Raw genomic sequence first — 13698 nt, forward strand, 5'->3', positions numbered from 1 at the left:
TTGCCACCAGAAAATGATCTGGAGGACTTCCCTGGTGGCACAGTGGTTAAGAATCCGCCTGCCAATGCCACAGACATGGATTTAACCCCTGGTCCGGGAAGATCCCACATGCCATGGAGCAACTAAGCCCCTGCACCACAACTACTGAAGCCCATGCAACCTAGAGCCCGTGCTCTGCAGCAAGAGAAGCCATTGCACTGAGAAGCCTGCGCACCGCACCACAGAGTAGCCCCCTCTCACCACAACTAGAGAAAGCCTGCGCGCAGCAACAAAGACCCAATGCAGCCAATAAATAAATAAATAAATACATTTATTTTTTTTAAAAAAAGGAAATAATCTGGGATGCAGCATCCAAGCAGAGGAAAAGCAAGAGCAAAGGCCCAGAGGTGGGCCCGCCCTCCGTGTGCCTGGCAGGGAGGAAGACCAGCGTGGCCGCAGGCTACTGAGGGGGGGCAGGGAGGCACGCAAGATGGGGCTGGAGAGACAGGTGGGGACAGGTCACGCCAGGTTGTGTGGACCAGGTGAGACACGGGATTTTATTCTGAGCATTGTGGGAAGCCAAGAAGCGCTTGCACAGAGAAGTGACATGATCTGATTTTTTTAAATAAATTTATGTATTTATTTATTTTATTGGCTGTGTTGGGTCTGCATTGCTGCACACGGGCTTTCTCTCGTTGTGGCGCGCGGGGGCTACTCTTCATTGTGGTCCACAGGCTCCTCATTGTGGTGGCCTCTCTTGTTGCAGAGCACAGGCTCTAGGTGTGCGGGCTTCAGTAGTTGCGGCACACGGGCTCAATAGTTGTGGCTCACGGGCTCTAGAGCACAGGCTCAATAGTTGTGGTGCATGGGCTTGGCTGCTCTGAGGCATGTGGGATCTTCCTGGGGCAGGAACTGAACCCGTGTCCCCTGCATTGGCAGGCAGATTCTTACCCACTGCGCCACCTAGGAAGTCTGATCTGATTTATCTTTAAAATATCATGCTGGCTGCTCTGGGGAGAACGGACCTCAGGGGCGCACTGTGGACATGGCACGAGCCCCATGCTACACCAGAGGCCCAAGAGGAAGCCCGCACACTTTCTGTCCCCTCTTGCCAGGCCACCCGTCTGACACAGGCCTCTCCAGGGCCACAGTGGAACAGGCTGCTCCCATCTGGCCGCCACCTGACCAGTGCATCTTCATCTCCCTCCTCTGGGACCTATTCTCTTGTTATCATCTTTCCTGGCATTCTGAATCCACCAGGGAAAGACCACCAGTGAGTTTAGAGGAAAGTAAATAACAGCATCGAGGCTATTTTTCAGCATTTTTCCAGGCCCCATGGGCCCATGAGGTCCAGAGCATAAACGCATTGAATTGTTTGCTCATATGACGTTGGGTTGCACTCAGAACTAAGCAATAAACAGCCGGCCAAGCTGTGCTGTGCAGCTCAAACAAGCGGGAAGATGCCCGGTTCAAGTCCTGTCTCTGCCCCAACTCTCTGTGCAACCTCTGATGATTTACGGCATCTCTCTGGGCCTGAGACCCCTTCTCCAGAACAGAGAGTGGAGCCAATGTTCCCTACAGCCCTTCCAGACTCCAGAGGCAGAACGTCCCGGAGTTCACGCTTGGAGCAAGCCAGAGGCAGCTGTGGAGAGCCACACAGGGATCGTGGCGGCTGGGGCCTGGGCAGGCCTGGCCTCTTCCACACTGTCTATGCTGGGGAGACAGCAAGGACCTCATGGGGCCTCGCCGCCTGGCTGACAGCAGCCCTGTGTCCGCCAGCTCCCTGGGGCACCAGTGGAGGAGACTCCTCCCAATCATTCCCTCGTGGTGGCAAGTTTTGGGAACAGGAGCCTCTGTTGTTCTTCTCCTTGTTTACTTTCCTCTCTTGGCTCTTGCCCTGATCCAGGTGGCCCCAGGGGAAGGGCTGTGACAGTGGAAGGCAGAGAAAGGGGGAGTCTTTTCCTGGCTTTTACAGTTCAAAAGCCTAGGCTTTCAGAGGAATGGAAAGACCTCCAGGCACTGGTTTTGTGCAAGAACCAGGCTTCCTGAGCCCCTACAGCACCCCCAGACTAGGAAAGGATTCCCAGGGCAGCCGGGAAGCATAGAGCCAGTACAGGCACACCTCGGAGACAGTGCGGGTTCAGTTCCAGGCAACTGCAATAAAGCGAGTCACGGGAATTTTTTCGTTTCCCAGTGCATGTAAAAGTTATGTTTACACTACCCTGTAGTCTAATAAAGTGTGCAATAGCCTTATGTTTAAAAAAAAATACAGCTGTACACCTGAAAGTAACACAACATTGTAAATCAACTATACTTCAACTAAAAGGAAACACACAAAAACAAGGTACATACCTTAATCAAAAAATACTCTTTAAAAGTGCTAACCACCAGAGAGCCTTCAGCGAGTCATCATCTCTTTGCAACAGTAACACCAAAGATCACTGATCACCGTAACATGTAATAATGGAAAAGTCTGAGATACTGCAAGGATTGCCAAAATGTGGCACAGAAACACGAAGTGAGTAAATGTGGTTGGAAAAAGTGGCACCAATAGACTTGCTCAACACAGGGTCACCGCAAACCTTCAATTTGTAGAAAACACAATCTGGGAAGCACAATAAAACAAAGCATGCCTGTATTACCACGGATTGGTGGTCCCTGCTGAAACTAGTGGCCTCCAAGTGCAGGCAGTAAGAGGATCTGAAAACAATAAGACTCACGAAAAGTCTATACGCTTTTTAGTATCACCAAGCACTAGCAGTGTTAAACAACATCGGTGAGAAAATACTTCCACCTAGAATATTCTAAGTCCAAGTTGCAAGCATCAGATACAGGTAATGTTGAGTTTTCATAAATATGCATGTAAGTTCCAAATTAGTACGTGTTTACTGCTTATCTTTTGACAGACATTGTATTCTACATGGAAGTTATTTTTAAGAACTCCCAGTTATACAGTTGGTCTCCAGCAGGTTCATGTCAAGAGTAAGGTTGTCATGTTTGTGGAGACACGGATGGACCTAGAGACTGTCATACAGAGTGAAGTGAGTCAGAAAGAGAAACACAAATATTGTATATTAACACGTGTTTGCGGAATATAGAAAAATGGTACAAATCAACCGGTTTGCAAGGCAGAAATAGAGACACAGATGTAGAGAACAAACATATAGACACCAAGTGGGGAAAGCGGGGCAGGGGTGGGTGGGGGTGAATTGGGAGATTGGGATTGCCATATATACATTACTAATAAGAAAAAAATATCAAATTGTACACATTAAATATATGCAGTTTATTGTATGTCAATTATATCTCAATGAAAGTTCTTAAAAAAAAAAAAAGAGTAAGGTTGTCATGAAGACAGGAACACGAAACTACTAATCGCAATCTTTGTAAACCCGTGTAGGAAATTAGGAGGGCTACAGGACTAGAAGGTGGGTAAATATGGATATTAAATAGTTTATACCAAACCTTTGTTTTGTTTTGTTTTGTTTTCTGACCGCATCACGTGGCGTGCAGGATGTTAGTTCCCCAGCGAGGGACCAAATCTGTACCCACTGCAGTGGAAGAACAGAGTCTTAACCACTGGACTACCAGGGAAGTCCCTGGACACGTCTTAAATGAAGTCTTTTAAGCTAGAGAAAGCAGGTATGATCATGGCTTTCCATGATATAAAGGAGCGCCACATGAAAGAGGAGGTTCATTTATGCCATATAGGTCTAAAAGGCAGAACGAGAACTAAGAGGTGGGAACAATAGAGGATATTTGCATATATGTAAATAGAAAATTGATGGTTAAAGCTATTCAACAAAAGAATAGGCTAAGTACAAAGTAGAAAGCTTGCCATCATTGAAAGTTTTCACATAGAAACCACTGACTATCCACTCAGATTGCTGTGAAAATTACATTTCCCCACTATGTAAAACACTTCATACTGTCTGGAACCTAGAAGCAGCTCAATATACATTATCTATTATTACTGTTTCTATTATTATTACCTAAAAGTTTAGTAACACTTGCCTATAAAATCATCTGGACCTTCTGGTTCTCAGGGTTCTTTGATGTCCATGGTTACTGTGCTAGTCATATTTTTAAGTTTACCTGAGTCAGTTTTACAGTTTGTTTTCTTCCATTTATCTAGGGTTATTTTATATTGTTCTGCTATAAACCTGTATACTATATTTTGTTATAATAAAGAACGTTATTTTATCAGTGGCTTAAGAAAAAAAAAAAAGCAGTAAGTCTGTGAATGTGCGGGGTCCTTGGAGCTGGCTTCAGATTCAGTTCTTGATTCCAGCTCTGTGTGTGTCGTACTCCTGTGCTCAAACAGCAAATTCAAAGTGAACAACCAAAGTGCTGCGCTTGTGAAGAGCAAGAAAGAGAGCTTGAGTTGCTTCATTTCTGTCATCGTAGACCACTTGCAAATTTTCTTTGGGTTTAAAGTTTTAAACAGTAAAAGAGTGTATGGTGTAATATTTTTGTTTGGGAAGTAAAAATTCTAGTTCATACATGAAATACTGGACTGAATTTTAATATCTTTAAAGTTGAAATGTATTCTTTTTCAATTGCTGATTGCTTTAAAACTAAAGAACAAATCCAATAAATCAAACAGTGCATCAGTGTTGCAATTTAGTAGGGGCCTAAATTTACCTTTTGCAGGTACGTATTTCAGTTTTATAAAAATTTACTCTGGGCGAATTTTAATTGGATAACTATTTGCATACGGTACTAATATAGCTGACTACAACCGAAGGATCAGAGTTCATTAGCTAAATATACAAACTATTTGAATAAATAGCTGTGCTTTTGTTTGTGTGTGTGTGTGTGTGTGTTTTTAATTGGAGTATGGTTGGTTTACAATGTTGTGTTTTCGGTGTAGAGCGAAGTGATTCAGTTACGTACCCTATGGCATTTGCCTTTCTCTCTCTGACCCACTCCACCTGCTGTGATCATCTCTAGGTCCATCCACGTTGCTGCAAATGGCATTATTTCACTCTGGCCGAGCAATACTCCGTTGTGTGTATGCACCACATCTTCTTCAGCCATTCACCTGTGGATGGGCATTTAGAGTGCTTCCATGTCCTGGCTATTGTAAATAGCGCTGAATAGCTGTGTTTTAACGTGTGAATATTTGTGTGCTCTGATATTTATTTTTGCCAGCAGAGTGTGTGTATTTCAATAAAAGAAAATGATCTTGACGGATAAATAAATCAGTGATGGCCGTGTGCATTTCTTTTCTGACCTTTATTTTTCATTTCATTTCACAGTTATTACTGCGAATAAGTTTTGTGATCTAGAGTAGGGAGGTGTTAAAAAGGGATCCTCTCTGGGCATCAAATCCACCAGGTAAGCCACTGAAGAGACCAAGCCCTAGTGAGGTGGCAGAGTCCCCAGATGGGTCTGAAGAATCTGAGAGCAGAGGGCAGAGAGCAGAACCCACACCCCCCCCCACCCCCCAAGAAGAAATGGATGTGTGATAACATCGTAGGTGGTATCACAGCAGAATCTCCAGGCCCCGAATCGCGTGGGAGCAGCAGCAGCATTCTGTGCAGCCAGGAGTGGCCCCAAGGTGGCAGAGAAACCAGTGAACGGGAGGCCTGCAGGGGCTGATGCCCAGCAGCAAGAGATGAGCTGGTGACAGGTGACATCGAGCACCAGATGCCCTCACCACACAAACCCTGCCAACGCCTCCGTTCTGAACACGCCTCCTGGAAGTTAGGCACAGCTCTGGATGGGGGAAGCCCGAAGGGGACCAAGACGACGTTTCCATCCCCTTAGCAGAGTGAAGGCGTGAGACTGAAATTACATTTTATTTTAGTTATCATATAAATATTACATACTATTATATGTATTATATATGTTTATATGTATATGTGATAAAATACATTACATAGTATATTACATATAAATACATAAACATAAACTGTAACTATTTTAGTGATAAACATAGAGATAGATGATAAATAAAGTTCCAGTTCGTTCCGTGAACACCTGTGTTTGAGAACACTGCCTCACCCTGATGGACAGAAAGTGAGGTGGTGCCCAGAGGGGACAGCGTAGGTCGTGGGTGGGCGACACAGGCCAGGGGTTCACCAGGCTCCGCTGGGTGAGACATCACTGGGTCTCAGACTAAGAGCCTGAAGGAGCCCATGGTGGTCTTATCTCCCCCTCCCTCCCTGTGCACGTGGGACCACTGCAGCCCTGAAGAGCCCCTCGGCCGGCCAGAAGTAGAGTTGGGCCCTGACCCCCATCTACGGACCACGTGGGCTCATCTCCCCCTTGACGGCCGAGGGAAGGGTGGTACCACCCTCCCGAGTTGCTGAGCAGAGAGGCCTTGGTGGTGACCTGTCAAGTCCACAGTGGGAAGAAGCTCAGGGCAGGACAGACAAGGAGGGCAGGACCTGGTGACTCACTGCAGAACAAAGAACCTGCAGAATTCAGCAATCAAGTGCACAAGCTCCCTGGGAAAGGTCAGAACGTGAATCGTGTTCTATACTGTCAACCCAAATCTGCTCCCCAAATCCCCAGAGCCGCCAGTAAAACAGAGGGGAACCAGTTCCAGCCTGAAGAACAGGGCCTTCCATCACCTTTACTGTCCCCACCCTCGGAGGGAGCTTCCCCCAGAGCCAAGAACCTGCTGGTTCTGCCCAGCACCGCCCCCCCCCCAGTCTCAGGAAGGCCCCTCCCCAGCTCCCAGCCCCGCTCCACCCTCCCACCCCCCAAGTTTCAGCTCCAGGAACCTGCCTGTCTGGGAAGCCAAGACAGGGCTCCGATCCTCAGCGGGTTGAAGCCTGCCGCACGCCACCCCTCCCTGAAACTCCAGAAACAGCAAAAGCCAGGTCGCTTTGTACCTGGGTCCATCCCACAGTTATGGGTGGGTGACATGTGCACACAGGATGCCACCAGGCAGCCCACGTGAGCAGCCCGGCTACTGCTCTCATCTGCAGGTTGAGGGACAACTTGCCCTAAGAAGGTGACAACATCCCTGCGGAAAAGAGATCCCCCATCTCCCACCCACCCTGACACCCTCCCACTCCCACCTCCCCGGTCCTGTCATTCACCACCACAAACCCCTCCACAGAGAATGTCGACACCAGTGGAGAAAGCAGCACATCTAAATCCAGACATCTGGGGCAGAAGGAGGTGTGTAGTCACCAAGTGGCTGGTAATGGCAGAAAAACTGGAAACAATACAAGGATCCATCAAAAAGGCACTGGTAACGAAACATATTACATTCGGCAAACATACTCTGCAGCACGAAAAAAATCAAAATCTGTAAGTACCAACGTTCTGAAAGACATTCAAGACATAATATTAAGTGGGAAAAGTGAGATCTAGAACAACATGTAGAATGATACTATTATGGGCTGGTTGTTCCTTTTTTCCCTTTTTTTTTTTTTTTTTTGCCGCACCCCGTTACATGCAGGATCTTAGTTCCCCAACCAGGGATCAAGCCCATGCCTCCTGCATTGGAAGGGTGGATTCTTAGTTACTGGACCACCAGAGACGCCCCCAGGCTGGTTTTTCTATATTTGACACTCATGCCCTCCCCCGCATTCATTCTCCACCTTTCCATGATCTGCTCTATGTCCTTGGAGGCTGACCTCTAAGGACCACAAAAAAGCCCTCTAAGGGCTTCCTTGCTGGCTAAATGCCAATTGGTTAGGCCAGTGGAAGGGTCTGGGTATAGATGAGTGGAGAGGATGAGAGGAAAGCTGGGGTGTACCTTCCCTCTGGTCCCTCCCTGCCTGCTCTGATGGTGGCTGTGTTCTGCCGTGGTCACAGCTGCAGGTATTGTGAGGCCCTACTACTTTTCATGTTTCTACCCCATATCATATCACACACATTAAAATATATATGCTTCTCACAATAAGTATAGGATTGGCTATAAGCTTTTGAAAGAGGCATGTATAAATTTAATAATTCTGATTCTAAGACTAGATTATGCATTTGGTTCATACAACTTGAACTTTATTGCATCTGCATATCACTATATCATAGTTGAACTGAGTACCAGTAAGCTAGTGGAAATAATGTTACCTAGATAAATATTCATTAATTACAACTTTAAGATTTTCTTTTTATACTTGGAAGCCAACTGATACATGACAATTTTCCAGGCCCTCTGAAAGCTCACAGGCCCTAGGCATCATGGCCAGTGGACAGTTTCGTTCATTCTGGCTGGAGTGTCCAGAAGCTGCCAGACCTCTCCTGGGAGGGCTGGGTCAATGCAGGGGCCACCGCGAGGAGCCACTGAGGCAGAAGAGACGGGAGCAAACCCACAAGGAAAATTCTGCGCTGCCCAGGGGCTGTGTCCTGAACGGACACAGAGCCGAAAGCCCAGGGTGGAAGGAGGAAGCGGAACTCTACAGCTTGCCCCGTGAGTTGACCCCACAAGCCTGTGGCCGAACCAGTCCCCCTCCGGTGGCCCGGCCGGATGGATAGGATCAGAATGGCCCTCCCACAGCCTCCAACCTGTTTCCTGGGCCAGGCTGGGACGTGCAATAGGCCAGATGCCAGCCCCGGCTGCACCTCAACTTCCGGCTCAGAGGAAACACCAAGCACCAAGCCCAGGGGCGGACAGTGGGTCTCAGTCAATACCTTCCCTGGGCTGCTGCTGGCCCAGGCCCTCCCACCACCATCCCTACCGGACCTCTAAGTGGGCACCTGGGTGCGCTCCCCGAGGGGCACTGGACAGAGCTCACCCGCGTGTGCACACTCACACATGCCACATGCAAGGGGGAGGGACTGGCAGACCTTAAAATCCAGGTCCCCAAGCCAGGCTTCCTGATCCCCTAGGTCCCTCCCACCCTCGGGCATGGCAGAGGCTGGAGCCAGGCACAAAGAGCTCTCACCCTCTGAGCTGGAGCCCAGGGAAGGTTGGACCCAGGGCAGGCCCCCCGGCCACTGCCCTAGCTGTGGCCAGTCCCTGTCTCTGTAGCTCCAGAGCCAGGCCCAGCCAACACCCGGTACAGTTTTTGCTGGCGGGACCCGGCAGGAACTGTTGCCAACTCACTGTCACACCCACGGAGCTCATAACCAAGAGTCTTGTCTTCCTGCAGACAGTTTGTCTTTGCACAGTGACCAGGGGACTGCCCACATGTGGCCAGAAGCAGTGGCTCTTGGACCTCACCATGCATTGCAACAGGCTGCAAGTTCTGGCCTGGAATCCACAGTGTGGTGGCTTAAGGATGTGAGCAGCAGTGGTTAGGGTCTAAGATGCTCTGGGCTCTGAGCCTCGACTGACACTTTTTGCTTAACTGCCCACAGGACAAGGCAGAGAAGAGGCTGCTCTGCAGACTCTTGGGCGAAGAGAGAGATGCCCCTCCTCCACCATCTCACCAAGGGATGGAAGAGCCCATCTTGGGACACTTGGAACCAGGAAAAGAGTATCCAGAGAGAGATGCGGGAGCAAGAACAGGACGTTTACGGTTCCCCACGACCCAGCCTTGGAGAACAGCACACAGATCGCTCTGGAGGGAACAGACCAAGGTTTTTCATGAAGGCTGAAGGGTTTTGACCTGATGAACTGTCTTGATGACACTCTTATGGCCCTTCTCTGCACAGCCCCTGGGTGGTGTCACTAAGTGGACACACCAGGCATCCAGAAGGCCCTCCCTGTCTGGCAGCCAGCTTGCGGGAGGCTACATGGAGACACCCTTGTTCTGTGGCTCCAAATGAGGATAAGAGGGAACTAAGCCTCTTTACACAGCTTACCTACCAGGAGACCTTGGAACTACTCCTTGTTCGCGTAACCTTGCCTACTGACTCCTGCCCTGGGGTCAGGTCAGGAACGTGGGAGCCAGCTAAGCCCACAGGTATATGTGATGGACAGAGAAGTGTAGTAGGAACAAAGGAAACCCTCATCCTGGGGCCCCAGGCCCAGGCCCAGCATGAAAGCAGCATGGTTTACCCAAGATCCTCTGTGTGCCGCAGAGTCACGTGTGTGCAGTTGAACAAGGATGCTCAGCATTGAAAGGACCATCTCTTGTACCTTCGACGTGGAGACACGCCTGTACGATACACACCAACATTCACGGAGCACTTTTTCCATGTCAGGCACCCCTTAACGTGCATCACCCGCATTTAAACCCCATGGCCAGATGCAATACACAGTACTTGTTGTGCTCATGGTTCAGACTTGGAAATCGAGGCAGAAAGGAGTGAAGCGCTTTGCCCAAGGTAGCACAGCTGGTAAGCGCTGCTTCTGGGATTCAACTCAAGACAGGCTCATTCTAGAACCTGTTCTCTCCCCTTTTATTATTATTACTTTTTAATTATGGAAAAACACACACAATATGAAATTTACTATCGCAACCATTTGTAAGTGTATATAGCTCCGCAGAGGTAAGCACATTCACATTGTTCTCAGTCGTCACCACCATCCACCTCCAGGACTTTTTACCATCCCAGACTGAGACTCTGTCCCCATTAAACAAAAATAGCTCTCCGTCCCCCTCCCCGCAGCCCCCAGCCCTCAACATTCTTCTTTCCATCTCTATGAATCTGACTCCCTCGGTACCTCCTCACAGAAGTGGACTCACACAGCATGTGTCTTTCTGTAATTGGCTTATTTCACATAGCACGGTGTCCTCAAGGTTCATCCATGCTGTAGCAAGTGTCAGGCCTGTTCTCTTTTTTTTATTGATAATATCCTTATATAATTCCAGATTCAAAGGGCACCAAACTGCCTACAGTGAAGTCTCCTTCTCTGGGTCCCCTCCATCCACCTTGTGGAAGCAACCAGCACCATCCACTTCCAGAGATGTCTTCGGCGTAGACAAGCAATTACTTAGGTGGATTCTTCTGTTCTTATATTCTGTTTTTCACTCTGTTCTGCCCTGTTTTGGGTTTTGTTTGTCTGTTAGTTTTCCCCCTTTGCAGCCTGCCTTGGAGATCATTTCATGATCAGTTCAGAAGACCTTCCTCTCCTGATCTTTCAGCTACCTGGTAATTTACTCCATGAGTCCACATGGTGGCAACTTCAGAACCTGTGCTTTTAACCGTGTTAAGGCACCTCTGAGCCTCCAGCTCTCATGTTCATCGATTCATGCCACACAGGGTCCCGTTTAGCAAACATTATGTAAGAGGTTAGAACAAGTAAAGAATTGCAAAGTTAAAGCACCAGGCAGCAGGCACTAAACAGACGGCTGTAGAGGCTGACGGTGAGAGTGATAGCTGAGGGGCACCACAGGTCAGAGAAAGCTTCACTCTGATCCCACCCCCAACCTTATTCCTCCCAAGTCTTCTCTAGGTCAGGAAATATCACCCCAGGCACCTGGCTATCCCAGCCAGATGCGTCCCTCCCCATCCATCCTATTCTATCCAGCATCAAGCCTGTCCCCATGTCTCTCACATCCTCACCCCACTGCCATGAGCTAGTCCAAACCCACCATCCCTTCTGCTGAGCTGCTCCGTCACTCCTGTCACCCCTGCCCCACCCCATCCCTTCCCTCAGAGCAGTACTCAATGACATCTCATCTAAAGGGAAATCAGGGACTTCCCAGGTGGCGCAGTGGTTAAGAATCCTCCTGCCAATGCAGGAGACACAGGTTCAATCCCTACTCCGGGAAGATTCCATATGCCACAGAGCAACTAAGCCCATGTGCCACAACTATTGAGCCTGTGTGCCACAACTACTGAGGCCTGCGAGCCTAGAGTCCATGTTCCACAACAAGAGAAGCCACCACAATGAGAAGCCCATGCACCGCAACGAAGAGTAGCCCCCGCTCTCTGCAACTAGAGAAAGCCCGAGCACAGCAACGAAGATCCAACACAGCCAATAAATAAATAAATTTATTTTAAAAAAAAAAGGAAAAGGAAATCAGACCCCGTCACTCCTTATTAACACCTTCCAGACTTTACACCCCTGACCATAGCAGCACAATTCACAATAGCTAAAAAAACACAACCCAAGTGTCCATCAATGGATGAATGGATATGCAAAATATGACCTAGACATAAGTGGAATCTTATTCACCCTCAAAGAGGAAAGAAATTCTGCAATATGCTACATGGATGAACCTTGAGGATGTTATGCTGAATGAAATAAACCAAACACAAAAAGACAAATACTGCGTGATTCCACTTTTATGAGGTACCTAGACTTCTCAAAATCGTCGAGACAGACAGTAGAATGGTGGTTGCCAGGGGCTGGAGGAGGTGGAGTGGGTAGTTCTTGTTCAGCGGGTACAGAGTTTCAGTTTTACAAGATAAAAAGCGGCATGGGGGTGGACAGTGGTGATGGGTGCCCATCAAGATGCAAGTATTTAATACGACTGAACAGGACACTTAAAAATGGCTCAGATGGTAAATTATATGTTATGGGTATTTTAACACAACTTTTTAAAATCACTGAAAAAGAACACCCCTTCCAGAGCATAAAGAACTTAACAGGAGGCCCTTTGGGATCTGGTCCCCACTCCCCACTCCAGGCACAATGCCCCTTGGTGTTCCCTGGCACACCCAAAGTCCTTCCCACCTGAGGTCCTCAGTGCTGGCCATCCCCTCTGCCCAGAGGCCCTCCCCCTGCATCAAGTCACCTGCTCTAAGAGGACTGCCCCATCCCCCCACTAAGTAGGGCTCACTCTCCTTTTCCACCATAGCACCCTGCTTCGTTCTCCCCTAGCACTTAGCATACCTGCCAGTGTTTCATTTGTTTCACCGTCTGCTTGTCTGTCTCCCCACCAGCGTGAAGCTCCTCGGCCGTGGGGACCTGGGCCCACCTGATTCATCCTTGCATCGCTGTTGTGGGTTGATGCTGTCCTGACAGCAAATGCTGAGATGGAGTTTGGGGTACGCAATTATTACTAGGGATCAGTACCTGTGAAGGCAGAGGGGAAAGCCAGCCTGCAGGCCATGCAGGCCAGGCAAAGGCTCAGCCAGCTGAGCAGGGCACTCTGGAGTAAGGACCACCTGCTGGAGCTGTCCTGCACAGCACAGAAGTGCCCTCCTTTCTTGGTTAACAGGTGCGAGCATCCCGGGGAGGGCATGACCTTGAGGAAGGCAGCTCCCTGCCGCTAGGGCAGACCTCCAGGGACTAGGCGGACCCCCGGGACTGGCCCCTGGCCACTCTCTGCTGACCTCACTCCTCGAAGCCCAGTGAAAAATTTGTCCTGAAGGGGTTCCAGGCAGGGCTGCTCCCTGTCTGTGCCAACTCCTAACTCCTAGCCCAGTGCCTGAACTCCTAGCAGGTGTTCAGCACTGATTGAATGAATGAATGAACATTTGATTGAATCTTGAAGTACAGATAGGATTTGGAGGAGATAAGGCAGATGTGCATTCCAGGCATGAGGCACAGCTTGTCCAAAGATAAAAAGACGTGAAGAAAAGCAAGGAATGTTCCCAAATCAGCAAATATTAAGATAGGGTTAAATCTCCGCACAGGGGAGTCAAGAAATGAAGCTCGAATGGTAAGCGCAGGCCAGTGGACAAGGGCCTTGTAATAAATTGCACTTGAATTTTATCCTGTCCACCCAAGGAAGTTTTAAAAGGGTTTCAAGAAGGAGGAGGATGTGATCAGTGAGATTTAGAAAGATCATTCTGGTGGCCTTTCCCACGATGGCAGAGGGCAACGAGCTAGGAGGCAGAAGGCCGTTTAGGAGGTGACTTTCACACAGGCCAGCCTGTGTTTTAAGGCACAGGTGTTAGAGAAGGAAGGGGTGACCGCCGACATGGTGTCAGGAGGTCAGAAGGGGCCATGGCCACAGCCTGGAACCACCAACA

Source organism: Hippopotamus amphibius, chromosome 3, assembly GCF_030028045.1.
Source record: "Hippopotamus amphibius kiboko isolate mHipAmp2 chromosome 3, mHipAmp2.hap2, whole genome shotgun sequence".
NCBI lineage: Eukaryota > Metazoa > Chordata > Mammalia > Artiodactyla > Hippopotamidae > Hippopotamus > Hippopotamus amphibius.